Raw genomic sequence first — 14,302 nt, 5'->3', positions numbered from 1 at the left:
TCCAGTAGCGAATAAAACCATGTCCTTGCTTGCCTTTCAAGAGAGGGAAGGCAAAAACCATGATTGCGACCTCATCGGCTCCATGCCTTCGACCCGTAGAACAAGCAACTTGAAAATCCTTTAGATGTCGGATGGGGTCTTGAACCGGCAACCCATGATACTTCGGTAGTAGATTTATCAAGCTACTCTTCAATTCAAAGTTTGGATCAAGGTTAGGATACTGATGAGCGGATAATTTATACACTTTTTGGCATTGTTTTTAAGTAGTTTTTAGTATGATTTAGTCACTTTTTAGTATATTTTTATTAGTTTTTATGCAAAATTCACATTTCTGGATTTTACTATGAGTTTGTGTGTTTTTCTGTGATTTCAGGTATTTTCTGGATGAAATTGAGGGACCTGAGCAAAAATCTGATTCAGAGGCTAAAAAAGGACTACTGATGCTATTGGATTCTGACTTCCCTGCACTCGAAATGTAATTTTTGGAGTTACAGAACACCAAATGGTGCACTCTCAATTGCGTTGGAAAGTAAACATCCAGGGATTTCCATCAATATATAATAGTCCATACTTTACTCGAGTTTTGATGACGCAAATTGGTGTTCAAATGACAATTCCCTGCCCTATTCTGGCGTTAAATGCCAGAAACAAGTTACAAGCTAGAGTTAAACGCCCAAAACAGGCTGCAAACTGGCATTTAACTCCAAAATAAGTCTTTACACATGAAAGCTTCAATGCTCAGCCCAAGCACACACCAAGTGGGCCCGGAAGTAGATTTCTGCATCAGTTACTTATTTCTGTAAACCCTAATAACTAGTCTAGTATAAATAGGACCTTTTACTATTGTATTGGACATGCTGGGATCTTTGATCAGTTTTATGCTATCTGAGACATTGGGGGCTGGCCTCACTGCCATGCCTGGACCATCATCACTTATATATTTTTAACGGTGGAGTTTCTACACACCATAGATTAAGGTGTAGAGCTCTGCTGTTCCTCGAGTATTAATGCAATTACTACTGTTTTCTATCCAATTCATGCTTATTCTTGTTCTATGATATCCATTCGCACACAAGAACATGATGAATGTGATGATTATGTGACGCTCATCATCATTTTCAACCTATAAACGCGTGTCTGACAAACACTTCTGTTTTACATGCAAACGAGCTTGAATGCATATCTCTTAGCCTTCTGGTTCACGATCAGAGTCTTTGTGGTATAAGCTAGAATCAATTGGCAGCATTCTTGAGATCCAGAAAGTCTAAACCTTGTCTGTTGTATTCTGAGTAGGATCTGGGATGGGATGACTGTGATGAGCTTTAAACTCGCAAGTGTTGGGCGTGGTGACAGACGCAAAAGGATCAATGGATCCTATTCCAACATGAGGGAGAACCGACAGATGATTAGCCGTGCGGTGACAGCACATTTGGACCATTTTCACTGAGAAGACGGACGGTAGCCATTGACAACGGTGATCCCCCAACATACAGCTTGCCATAGAAAGGAATACGAATAATGGGATGAAGGCAGTAGGAAAGCAGAGATTCAAAAGGAATAACACATCTTCATACGCTTATCAGAAATTCCCACCAATGGATTGCATAAGTATCTCTATCTTTATTTTATGTTTTATTTATCTTTTAATTATCAAAAATCTATAACCATTTGAATCCGCCTGACTGAGATTTATAAGATGACCATAGCTTGCTTCAAACCGACAATCTCCGTGGGATCGACCCTTACTCACGTAAGGTTTATTACTTGGATGACTGATGAGCGGATAATTTATACGCTTTTTGGCATTGTTCTTAGTATGTTTTTAGTATAATCTAGTTAGTTTTTAGTATATTTTTATTAGTTTTTAGTTAAAATTCACTTTTCTGGACTTTACTATGAGTTTGTGTGTTTTTCTGTGATTTCAGGTATTTTCTGGCTGGAATTGAGGGTCCTGAGCAAAAATCTGATTCAGAGACCGAAAAGGACTGCAGATGCTGTTGGATTCTGACCTCCCTGCACTCGAAGTAGATTTTCTGGAGCTACAGAAGCCCAATTGGCGCGCTCTTAACGGCATTGGAAAGTAGACATCCTGGGCTTTCCAGCAATGTATAATAGTCCATACTTTGCCCGAGATTTGATGGCCCAAACCGGCGTGGAAAATCAGCCTCAGAAATTCCAGCGTTTAACGCTGGAACTGGCATAAAACTTGGAGTTAAACGCCCAAACTGGCATGAAAGCTGGCGTTTAACTCCAGAAAAGGTCTCTACACGAAAATGCTTCATTGCTCAGCCCAAGCACACACTAAGTGGACCCAGAAGTGGATTTTTGTGTCATTTTACTCATTTCTGTATACCCTAGGTTACTAGTTCACTATTAATAGGATCTTTTGACATTGTATCTGTACCTCATGACACTTTACACGTTTCTTTGTGTACCTTCCAAAGCATGAGTCTCTAAACCCCATGGTTGGGGGTGAGGAGCTCTGCTGTGTCTTGATGGATTAATGCAATTACTACTGTTTTTCATTCAATCATGCTTACTTCCATTCTAAGATATCACTTGTTCTTAACCCGGATGAATGTGATGATCCATGACACTCATCATATTCTCATCTATGAACGTGTGCCTGACAACCACCTCCGTTCTACCTTAGATTAAGTAGATATCTCTTGGATTCTTTAATCAGAATCTTCGTGGTATAAGCTAGAACTGATGGCGGCATTCAAGAGAATCCGGAAGGTCTAAACCTTGTCTGTGGTATTCTGAGTAGGATTCAATGATTGAATGACTGTGACGAGCTTCAAACTCCTGAAGGCAGGGCGTTAGTGACAGACGCAAAAGAATCACTGGATTCTATTCCGGCCTGATTGAGAACCGACAGATGGATAGCCGTGCCGTGACAGGGTGCGTTGAACATTTCCACTGAGAGGATGGGAGGTAGCCACTGACAACGATGAAACCCTTGCATACAGCTTGCCATGGAAGGAGCCTTGCGTGCTTGAAGAAGAAGACAGTAGGAAAGCAGAGATTCAGAAGATGGAGCATCTCCAAAACCTCAACCTATTCTCCATTACTACAAAACAAGTACTTATTTCATGTTCTTTTGCTTTTCACAATCAATCTTGAGAATTTCTGATATCCTGACTAAGATTTACAAGATAACCATAGCTTGCTTCAAGCCGACAATCTCCGTGGGATCGACCCTTACTCACGTAAGGTATTACTTGGACGACCCAGTGCACTTGCTGGTTAGTTGTGCGGAATTGCAAAAGTGTGATTGCAATTTCGTGCACCAAGTTTTTGGCGCCGTTGCCGGGGATTGTTCGAGTTTGGACAACTGACGGCTTATCTTGTTGCTTAGATTAGGACTGTTTTATTTTTGTTGGTTTAGAGTCTTTTAGTTGAGTCTGGTTTCATATTTTAAGTTTGGTGTCAATTGCATGCTTTTGTTTTTTTTTTAGTTTCTCGAATTTGCATGTCCTTAGTCTCTTTTTGATCTTTAAAAATTCTAGGTTTGGTGTCCTCTTGTGTTTTTCCCTTAAAAATTTTCGAAAATTAGTGTTTGATTTTCTAAAAATTTTAAGTTTGGTGTCATTTTGTTGTTTTTCTCTTTCCTCATTTCAAAAAATCAAATCTTTTTCATAAAAATTTTTCAATCATATCTTTTTAATTGCTATTTTCAAAATCTTTTTAATTGACTAATTGATTCAGTTCTCAATTTACTTTGATTTTATTTTCTTTTTAATTTTCAAATCTTTATTTTATTTTATTTTATTTTATTTTATTTTATTTTTTCGTTTAATTCAAAAAAAATATACTTTGCTTGAGAATCCATATCATTTCCCTTTATCCATTATGGACCTAAGTGGGATTGATCAATCCAGAAGGACTCTGGGGTCATATGCTAACCCCATTACAGCTGCATATGGGAGTAGCATTTGTACACCTCCCATCAAAGCAAGCAGCTTTGAGCTAAATCCTCAACTCATTATCATAGTGCAGCAAAATTGCCAGTATTCCGGTCTTCCACAGGAAGAGCCTACTGAGTTTCTGGCACAGTTCTTACAAATTGTTGACACAGTACATGATAAAGAGGTGGATCAGGATGTCTACAGACTATTACTGTTTCCATTTGCTGTAAAAGATCAAGCTAAGAGGTGGTTGAATAACCAACCTACAGCAAGCATAAAGACATGGAAACAGTTATCAGACAAATTCCTGAATCACTTTTACCCTCCAAAGAGGATGACACAGCTAAGGCTGGACATCCAAGGCTTTAAACAAGAGGATAATGAATCCCTTTATAATGCCTGGGAGAGGTATAGAGGTATGCTAAGAAAATGCCCCTCTGAAATGTCTTCTACTACGGGCTCACAGAAAAGGCTCAGATGTCTTTAGACCACTCAGCTGGTGGATCTATCCACATGAGGAAGACAATTGAAGAGGCTCAAGAGCTTATAGACACTGTTGCTAGAAATCAATATTTGTACTCTAGCAATGAGTTCTCTCCAAAAGAGGAAGTCATGACAGTAGTCACTGATCCTAATCCTCAAGAACAGATGATTGAGCTTAATCAACAATTGCTCCTGATGACAGAACAGTTAGCAGAATTTAAAGAGATGCTCCATGAAACTAAAGTTGCTAACAAGAACATAGAACTGCAGTTGAATCAAGCAAAACAACAAATATCTAAACAGATAACAGAGGAATGTCAAGCAGTTCAACTGAGGAGTGGGAAGACACTGAATAACACTGCTCAAAAGAGCAAAAGGCCAAATAAGGAACAATTGACAGAGGATAACCAACCCACTGTTCAAAATCCCTCTGAGGACAGTAAGAGCCCAGAGAGGAATACTTTTGGCGTTCAAATGCCAGAGAGGGAAGGAAAGTTGGCGTTAAACGCCCATTCCTTGCCCAGTTCTGGCGTTCAAACGCCAGAAAAGGGGGAAAAGTTGGCGTTAAACGCCCATTTTCCACCCAATCCTGGCGTTCAGATGCCAAGGGAGGATCAGACACCTGAGAGTGCTGACAGTAATCCCTCTAACAAGGCTTCTTCAACCACCGCTGCAAGGAATAAACCTGCAGCATCTAAGGTTGAAGAATATAAAGCCAAGATGCCTTATCCTCAAAAACTCCGCCAAGCGGAACAGGATAAGCAATTTGCCCGCTTTGCAGACTATCTAAGGACTCTTGAAATAAAGATTCCGTTTGCAGAGGCACTTGAGCAAATACCTTCTTATGCTAAGTTTATGAAAGAAATCTTAAGTCATAAGAAGGATTGGAGAGAAACTGAAAAAGTGTTTCTCACTGAAGAATGCAGTGCAGTCATTCTAAAAAGCTTACCAGAAAAGCTTCAAGATCCAGGAAGCTTTATGATACCATGCACATTAGAAGGTGCTTGCACCAAGACAGCCCGATGTGATCTTGGAGCAAGCATCAATCTAATACCTGCATCCACTATCAGAAAGCTTGGGTTGACTGGAGAAGTCAAACCAACCCGGATATGCCTCCAACTTGCTGATGGCTCCATTAAATATCCATCAGGCATAATAGAGGATATGATTGTCAAGGTTGGGCCATTCGCCTTTCCAACTGACTTTGTGGTGCTGGAAATGGAGGAGCACAAGAGTGCAACTCTCATTCTAGGAAGACCTTTCCTAGCAACTGGACGAACTCTCATTGATGTACAGAGAGGGGAAGTAACCCTGAGAGTCAATGAGGATGAGTTCAAGTTGAATGCTGTAAAAGCTATGCAGCATCCAGACACACCAAATGACTGCATGGGCGCTGACATTATTGACTCTCTGGTAGAAGAGATCAATATGACTGAAAGCCTAGAATCAGAGCTTGAGGACATCTTCAAAGATGCTCAACCTGATCAAGAAGAATCAGTGGAAACAAAGGAATTTTCGAAAATTCCTCAGGAGGAGGATAAGCCTCCCAAACCTGAACTCAAACCATTACCACCATCCCTGAAATATGCATTTCTGGGAGAGGGTGACACTTTTCCAGTGATTATAAGCTCTGCTTTAAATCCACAGGAAGAGGAAGCACTGATTCAATTGCTAAGGACACACAAGACAGCTCTTGGGTGATCCATAAGTGATCTTAAGGGCATTAGCCCAGCTAGATGCATGCACAAGATCCTGTTGGAGGATAATGCCAAACCAGTGGTTCAACCACAGAAGAGGCTAAATCCAGCCATGAAGGAGGTGGTGCAGAAAGAGGTCACTAAATTACTAGAGGCTGGGATTATTTATCCTATTTCTGATAGCCCTTGGGTGAGCACTGTCCAAGTTGTCCCCAAAAAGGGAGGCATGACAGTGGTTCATAATGAAAAAAATGAACTGGTTCCTACAAGAATAGTCACAGGGTGGCGTATGTGTATTGACTACAGAAGGCTCAATACAGCCACTAGAAAGGATCATTTTCCTTTACCATTCATAGACCAAATGCTAGAAAGATTAGCTGGTCATGATTATTATTGCTTTTTGGATGGCTATTCAGGCTACAACCAAATTGCAGTAGACCCTCAGGACCAAGAGAAAACAGCATTTACTTGCCCATCTGGCGTGTTTGCCTACAGAAGGATGCCTTTTGGTCTGTGCAATGCACCTGCAACCTTTCAGAGGTGCATGCTCTCTATCTTCTCAGATATGGTAGAGAAATTTTTGGAAGTCTTCATGGATGACTTCTCAGTATATGGAGACTCATTCAGCTCCTGTCTTAATCACCTAGCACTTGTCCTGAAAAGATGCCAAGAGACTAACCTGGTTTTAAACTGGGAGAAATGTCACTTTATGGTGACTGAAGGAATTGTCCTTGAGCACAAAATTTCAAGTAAGGGAATAGAGGTGGATAAGGCAAAGGTAGAGGTAATTGAAAAATTACCACCACCTGCCAATGTTAAGGCAATCAGAAGCTTTCTGGGGCATGCAGGGTTCTACAGAAGGTTTATAAAGGATTTTTCGAAAATTGCAAAACCTTTGAGTAACCTGCTAGCTGCTGACACACCATTTGTGTTTGACACACAGTGTCTGCAGGCATTTGAGACCCTGAAAGCTAAGCTGGTCACAGCACCAGTCATCTCTGCACCAGATTGGACATTGCCATTTGAACTAATGTGTGATGCCAGTGACCATGCCATTGATGCAGTGTTGGGACAGAGGCATAACAAGCTTCTGCACGTCATTTATTATGCCAGCCGTATTCTAAATGACGCACAGAAGAATTACACAACCACAGAAAAAGAGTTACTTGCAGTGGTCTATGCCATTGACAAGTTTAGATCCTATCTAGTGGGATCCAAAGTGGTTGTGTACACTGACCATGCTGCTCTTAAATACTTACTCGCAAAGCAGGATTTAAAACCCAGACTCATAAGATGGGTGTTGCTTCTGCAAGAGTTTGATATAGAAATAAGAGACAGAAAAGGGACAGAGAACCAAGTAGCTGATCATCTGTCCCGAATAGAACCAGTAGCTGGGGCGTCCCTCCCTTCTACTGAGATCTCTGAGACCTTCCCAGATGAGCAACTCTTTGCCATTCAGGAAGCTCCATGGTTTGCAGATATTGCAAACGATAAAGCTGTAAGATTCATACCCCAGGAGTACAGCAGAATGCAAAGAAAGAAATTAATTTCAGATGCTAAGTACTACCTCTGGGATGAGCCATATCTCTTTAAGAGATGTGCAGACGGAATGATCCACAGATGTGTACCCAGAGAAGAAGCACAAAGGATCCTATGGCACTGCCATGGATCACAGTATGGAGGACATTTTGGAAGTGAGCGAACAGCCACTAAAGTCCTCCAATGTGGCTTCTACTGGCCTACTCTCTATAAAGATTCCCGAGAGTTTGTGCGTAAATGTGACAGTTGCCAAAGAGCTGGTAACATGCCTCACGGATATGCCATGCCTCAACAAGGGATATTAGAGATAGAATTGTTTGATGTATGGGGAATTGACTTCATGGGTCCATTCCCACCATCATACTCAAACACTTACATTCTGGTGGCAGTGGACTATGTATCTAAGTGGGTAGAAGCAATTGCTACACCCACTAATGATACCAAGACCGTGCTGAAATTCCTCCAGAAACACATCTTCAGCAGGTCTGGTGTTCCCAGAGTACTAATCAGTGACGGGGGCACTCATTTCTGCAATAGACAGCTATACTCTGCTATGGTTAGATATGGAATTAGCCACAAAGTGGCAACTCCATATCATCCACAGACAAATGGGCAAGCTGAAGTCTCTAACAGAGAGCTAAAAAGAATCCTGGAACGGACTGTGATAGCCCGAAGAAAGGATTGGGCAAAGAGCTTGGATGATGCTCTGTGGGCATACAGAACAGCATTCAAGACTCCTATAGGAACCTCTCCATACCAACTGGTGTATGGGAAGGCCTGTCATCTGCCCGTGGAACTGGAACATAAAGTCTACTGGGCAACCGGATTCCTAAACATGGATGCTCAGTTAGCTGGTGAAAAAAGATTGCTCCAGCTAAATGAGCTAGAGGAGTTCAGACTCAATGCCTTTGAAAATGCAAAAATTTATAAGGAAAAGGCAAAGAAATGGCATGACAAGAAGTTGTCAACCAGAGTCTTTGAGCCAGGACAAAAAGTTCTACTCTTCAACTCTAGGCTCAAATTGTTTCCAAGAAAACTCAAATCCCGGTGGAGGGGTCCGTATGTGATTACAGGAGTGTCACCATATGGATATGTTGAGCTTCAGGATACTGATTCTGACAAAAGGTTCATTGTTAATGGACAGAGAATCAAGCATTATCTTGAAGGCAATTTTGAGCAGGAATGCTCAAAACTGAGACTTGAGTGATTCTCAGTAAGAGTCCAGCTAAAGAAAGTAAAGAAGCGCTTGCTGGGAGGCAACCCAGTCATTAGCAGGTTATATGTTTTGTTTTTACAGAGGCAAGTATCAAAAATGAAGGAATTCACAGAGTTACAGAAGGATTCAGCTCAAAAAGCAGAGAAAAAGAGCTTACTGGCGAAAAAACGCCAGTAAGGGGCATTTTGGGCGTTAAACGCCAGAATGGGCACCATTCTGGGCGTTTAACGCCAGTAAAGGTACCATTTTGGGCGTTAAACGCCAGAATGGGCACCATTCTGGGCGTTTAACGCCAGGTGTGCAGCATCCTGGGCGTTCTAGAAAAACGCCCAGTGATAAAGGAATTCTGGCGTTTAACGCCAGCCAGGGTACCTGGCTGGGCGTTAAACGCCCAAAAGGGGAAACAAATGGGCGTTAAACGCCAGAATGGGTGCCATTCTGGGCGTTTAACGCCAGAAAGGTGGGGGGACCACGATTTTGATTTTCAATCAAATTTTTTTTAAATTTCCCTTTTCTTGCCCATACTTTTCTACATAAATACATCTTAACCTTTCATCATTCACCTTCAAATCTTCAAAAATCAAAATCATTCTTCAAATCCCTCTCAAATCAATCCCATATCTTACTCAAAAACTCACTCTTCTCTCAAATTCTCTCCATATCTTCTCAAATCTCCCTTCAATTTTTTCGAAATCTCCCTCCCCCCTTTTAAATACACGTTTGGCCCCCTAATTCCCCCACACCATTCGAATTTGCTCTTCTCTTCTCTCTCTTCTTTCCTTTCTTTTACTTGAGGACAAGCAAACCTCTAAGTTTGGTGTGCTTTTCCGTGATCACTAAGCCAAGATTCATCAAGATCATGGCTCCTAAGGGAAAACAAACCAATTTAAGAGGAAAGAAAGAGAATAATCCAAAGAATCTTTGGAATCAAGAGAAGTTCTTAACCAAAGAACATGAAGACCATTATCACAAAATAATGGGTCTGAGGTCAGTGATCCCGGAAGTAAAATTTGATCTGAAAGAAGATGAGTATCCGGGGATCCAAAAGCAAATTCGAAACAGAGGATGGGAAGTTCTAACCAATCCTGAAATAAAGGTTGGAAGGAACATGGTTCAGGAATTCTACTCAAATCTGTGGTTAACAGATAAGCAGAGAATGACTGGAACTGCTTACCATACCTACAGAACCATGGTCAGAGGGAAAGTTATGTACTTCCATCTGGACAAAATAAGAGAAATCTTCAAATTACCTCAACTGTAAGATGATCCTGAATCCTTTAATAGGAGAATGGTGAGAGCAGATAAAGGGTTGGATCAAGTTCTAGAGGACATATGCCTCCCTGGAACTAAGTGGATAACCAATTCAAAGGGTGTCCCAAACCAACTCAAGAGGGGAGACCTCAAACCAATTGCAAGAGGTTGGCTAGACTTTATTGGGCGTTCCATATTGCCCACTAGCAACCGTTCTGAGGTCACTATCAAGAGAGCAGTGATGATTCATTGCATTATGCTTGGAAAAGAAGTGGAGGTTCATCATGTAATTGCCTGTGAGATCTACACAATTGCAAATAAAAATTCCACTGAAGCCAAATTGGCTTACCCAAGCTTGATCTCCTTGCTCTGTAAAGAGGCTGGGGTAAAGATGGGAGTAGATGAATTCATACCCATTGAACATCCAATCACCAAGAAGTCAATGGAAGGACAAATGCAAGACAACTCTATCAAAAGGAGGGCGCAGGAGTTCCTCCCTGAATTCCCTAAAATTGACTACTGGACCAGCCTAGAAGCATCTATCACCAAGTTGCAAGAAACTATGGAGCAACTGAAGGAAGAACAGCAGAATCAGAACTGCATGCTCTGCAAGTTGCTGAAGGAACAAGAGAAGCAGGGGCGTGAACTCCAAGAGTTGAAACGCCAAAAGCTTTCATCTCAAGTTGAGGGAGCATCCACTTCTCAAAATCAAGGTTGTTGAGTCCTAACTCTGTGAAAACCTCTATCATTAGGAGCCTATTTAGATTTTTGTTTTCTATTTATATTTTCTAGTCTAATCTTATATCTATTTTTTAGTCTTGTTTTTAATTCATAATTAATAAAATTTAAAATTCATGTCTTAAAGCTATGAATGTCCTATGAATCCATCACCTCTCTTAAATGAAAAAAATGCTTTAATCACAAAAGAACAAGAAGTACAGGATTTCGAAATTTATCCTTGAAACTAGTTGAATTAGTTTGATGTGGTGACAATAATTTTTGTTTTCTGAATGAATGCTTGAACAGTGCATATGTCTCTTGAATTTGTTGTTTTGAGAATGTTAGAAATTGTTGGCTCTTGAAAGAATGAGGAAAAAAGAGAACTGTTATTGAGGATCTGAAAAATCATCTAATTGATTCTTGAAGCAAGAAAAAGCAGTGGATACAAAAAAAAAATTTCGAAAAAAAAGAGAAGAGAAAAAGAAAGAAATAAAGTTATGATCCAAGGCAAAAAGAGTGTGCTTAAGAACCCTGGACACCTCTAATTGGGGACTCTAGCAAAGCTGGGTGACAATCTGAAAAGGTTCACCCAATTATGTGTCTGTGGCATGTATGTATCCGGTGGTAATACTGGAAAATAGAGTGCTTTGGGTCACAGCCAAGACTCATACACTAGCTATGTTCAAGAATCATTATACTTAACTAGGAGAATCAATAACACTATCTGAGTTCTGAGTTCCTATAGATGCTAATCATTCTGAACTTCAAAGGATAGAGTGAGATGCCAAAACTGTTCGGAGGCAAAAAGCTACTAGTCCCGCTCATCTAATTGGAGCTAAGTTTCCTTGATATTTTGGAGTCTATAGTATATTCTCTTCTTTTTATACTGTTTTGATTTTCAGTTGCTTGGGGACAAGCAACAATTTAAGTTTGGTGTTGTGATGAGCGGAAAATTTATACGCTTTTTGGCATTGTTCTTAGTATGTTTTTAGTATAATCTAGTTAGTTTTTAGTATATTTTTAATAGTTTTTAGTTAAAATTCACTTTTCTGGACTTTACTATGAGTTTGTGTGTTTTTCTGTGATTTCAGGTATTTTCTGGCTGGAATTGAGGGTCCTGAGCAAAAATCTGATTCAGAGACCGAAAAGGACTGCAGATGCTGTTGGATTCTGACCTCCCTGCACTCGAAGTGGATTTTCTGGAGCTACAGAAGCCCAATTGGCGCTCTCTCAACGGCATTGGAAAGTAGACATCCTGGGCTTTCCAGCAATGTATAATAGTCCATACTTTGCCCGAGATTTGATGGCCCAAACCGGCGTGGCAAATCAGCCTCAGAAATTCCAGCGTTTAACGCTGGAACTGGCATAAAACTTGGAGTTAAACGCCCAAACTGGCATGAAAGCTGGCGTTTAACTCCAGAAAAGGTCTCTACACGAAAATGCTTCATTGCTCAGCCCAAGCACACACTAAGTGGACCCAGAAGTGGATTTTTGTGTCATTTTACTCATTTCTGTATACCCTAGGTTACTAGTTTACTATTAATAGGATCTTTTGACATTGTATCTGTACCTCATGACACTTTACACGTTTCTTTGTGTACCTTCCACAGCATGAGTCTCTAAACCCCATGGTTGGGGGTGAGGAGCTCTGTTGTGTCTTGATGGATTAATGCAATTACTACTATTTTTCATTCAATCATGCTTACTTCCATTCTAAGATATCACTTGTTCTTAACCCGGATGAATGTGATGATCCGTGACACTCATCATATTCTCATCTATGAACGTGTGCCTAACAACCACCTCCGTTCTACCTTAGATTAAGTAGATATCTCTTGGATTCTTTAATCAGAATCTTCGTGGTATAAGCTAGAACTGATGGCGGCATTCAAGAGAATCCGGAAGGTCTAAACCTTGTCTGTGGTATTCTGAGTAGGATTCAATGATTGAATGACTGTGACGAGCTTCAAACTCCTGAAGGCGGGGCATTAGTGACAGACGCAAAAGAATCACTGGATTCTATTCCGGCCTGATTGAGAATCGACAGATGGATAGCCGTGCCGTGACAGGGTGCGTTGAACATTTCCACTGAGAGGATGGGAGGTAGCCACTGACAACGGTGAAACCCTTGCATACAGCTTGCCATGGAAGGAGCCTTGCGTGCTTGAAGAAGAAGACAGTAGGAAAGCAGAGATTCAGAAGATGGAGCATCTCCAAAACCTCAACCTGTTCTCCATTACTGCAAAACAAGTACTTATTTCATGTTCTTTTGCTTTTCACAATCAATCCTGAGAATTTCTGATATCCTGACTAAGATTTACAAGATAACCATAGCTTGCTTCAAGCCGACAATCTCCGTGGGATCGACCCTTACTCACGTAAGGTATTACTTGGACGACCCAGTGCACTTGCTGGTTAGTTGTGCGGAATTGCAAAAGTGTGATTGCAATTTCGTGCACCAATGACCCAGTGCACTTACTGGTTAGTTGTGCGAAGTTGTGAAAAAGAGTTGAGATTACAATTGTGCGTACCAAGTTGTTGGCGCCATTGAGATCACAATTTTGTGCACCAGATACCTTGCTTGCAACGGTTGAAGTATGATATCCGGAGCTCCTTGCTCATGCAAAGTGATCTGGCATGGCTCCGCCATGTATGGCTCACCTGTAGGATGCAAAGATGTATTAATAGTGCTAACAAAAGAATAGGAAGTAGCAGACTCCAAGTCACTCTTGGTACCTTCTAGTGATTCGGTATGTTCTTCAAGAGAGGCCGAAGTACTAGCCATATAATCCAACCGCCGTCTAGCTTGCCGAGTGTGTAACAAAGTTCTTTCAATCTCGGGATCAAAATCGACTAAGTGATGAGCGGATAATTTATACGCTTTTTGGCATTGTTTTTAGTATGTTTTTAGTATGTTTTAGTTAGTTTTTATTATATTTTTATTAATTTTTAGTTAAAATTCACTTTTCTGGACTTTACTATGAGTTTGTGTGTTTTTCTGTGATTTTAGGTATTTTCTGGCTGAAATTGAAGGACTTGAGTAAAAATCTGATTCAGAGGCTGAAAAGGACTGCAGATGCTGTTGTATTCTGACCTCCCTGCACTCAAAGTGGATTTTCTGGAGCTACAGAAGCCCAATTGGTGCTCTCTTAATTGCGTTGGAAAGTAGACATCCTGGGCTTTCCATCAACATATAATAGTCCATACTTTGCCTGAGTTTTGATGGCCCAAACCGGCGTTCCAAATCAGCTCAAGAATTCTGGCGTTTAACGCCGGAACTAGCACAAGAATGGGAGTTAAACGCCCAAACTGGCACAAAAGTTGGCGTTTAACTCCAAGAAAAGTCCCTACACATGAAAGCTTCAATGCTCAGCCCAAGCACACACCAAGTGGGCCCGGAAGTGGATTTTTATGTCATTTACTCATCTTTGTAAACCCTAAGCTATTAATTCTCTACAAATAGGACCTTTTGCTATTGTATTTTC

Source organism: Arachis hypogaea, chromosome 3 (assembly GCF_003086295.3).
Source record: "Arachis hypogaea cultivar Tifrunner chromosome 3, arahy.Tifrunner.gnm2.J5K5, whole genome shotgun sequence".
NCBI classification, from domain to species: domain Eukaryota; kingdom Viridiplantae; phylum Streptophyta; class Magnoliopsida; order Fabales; family Fabaceae; genus Arachis; species Arachis hypogaea.
The sequence above is the reverse complement of the archived record's forward strand: the minus strand, read 5'-3'. Positions refer to the sequence as shown.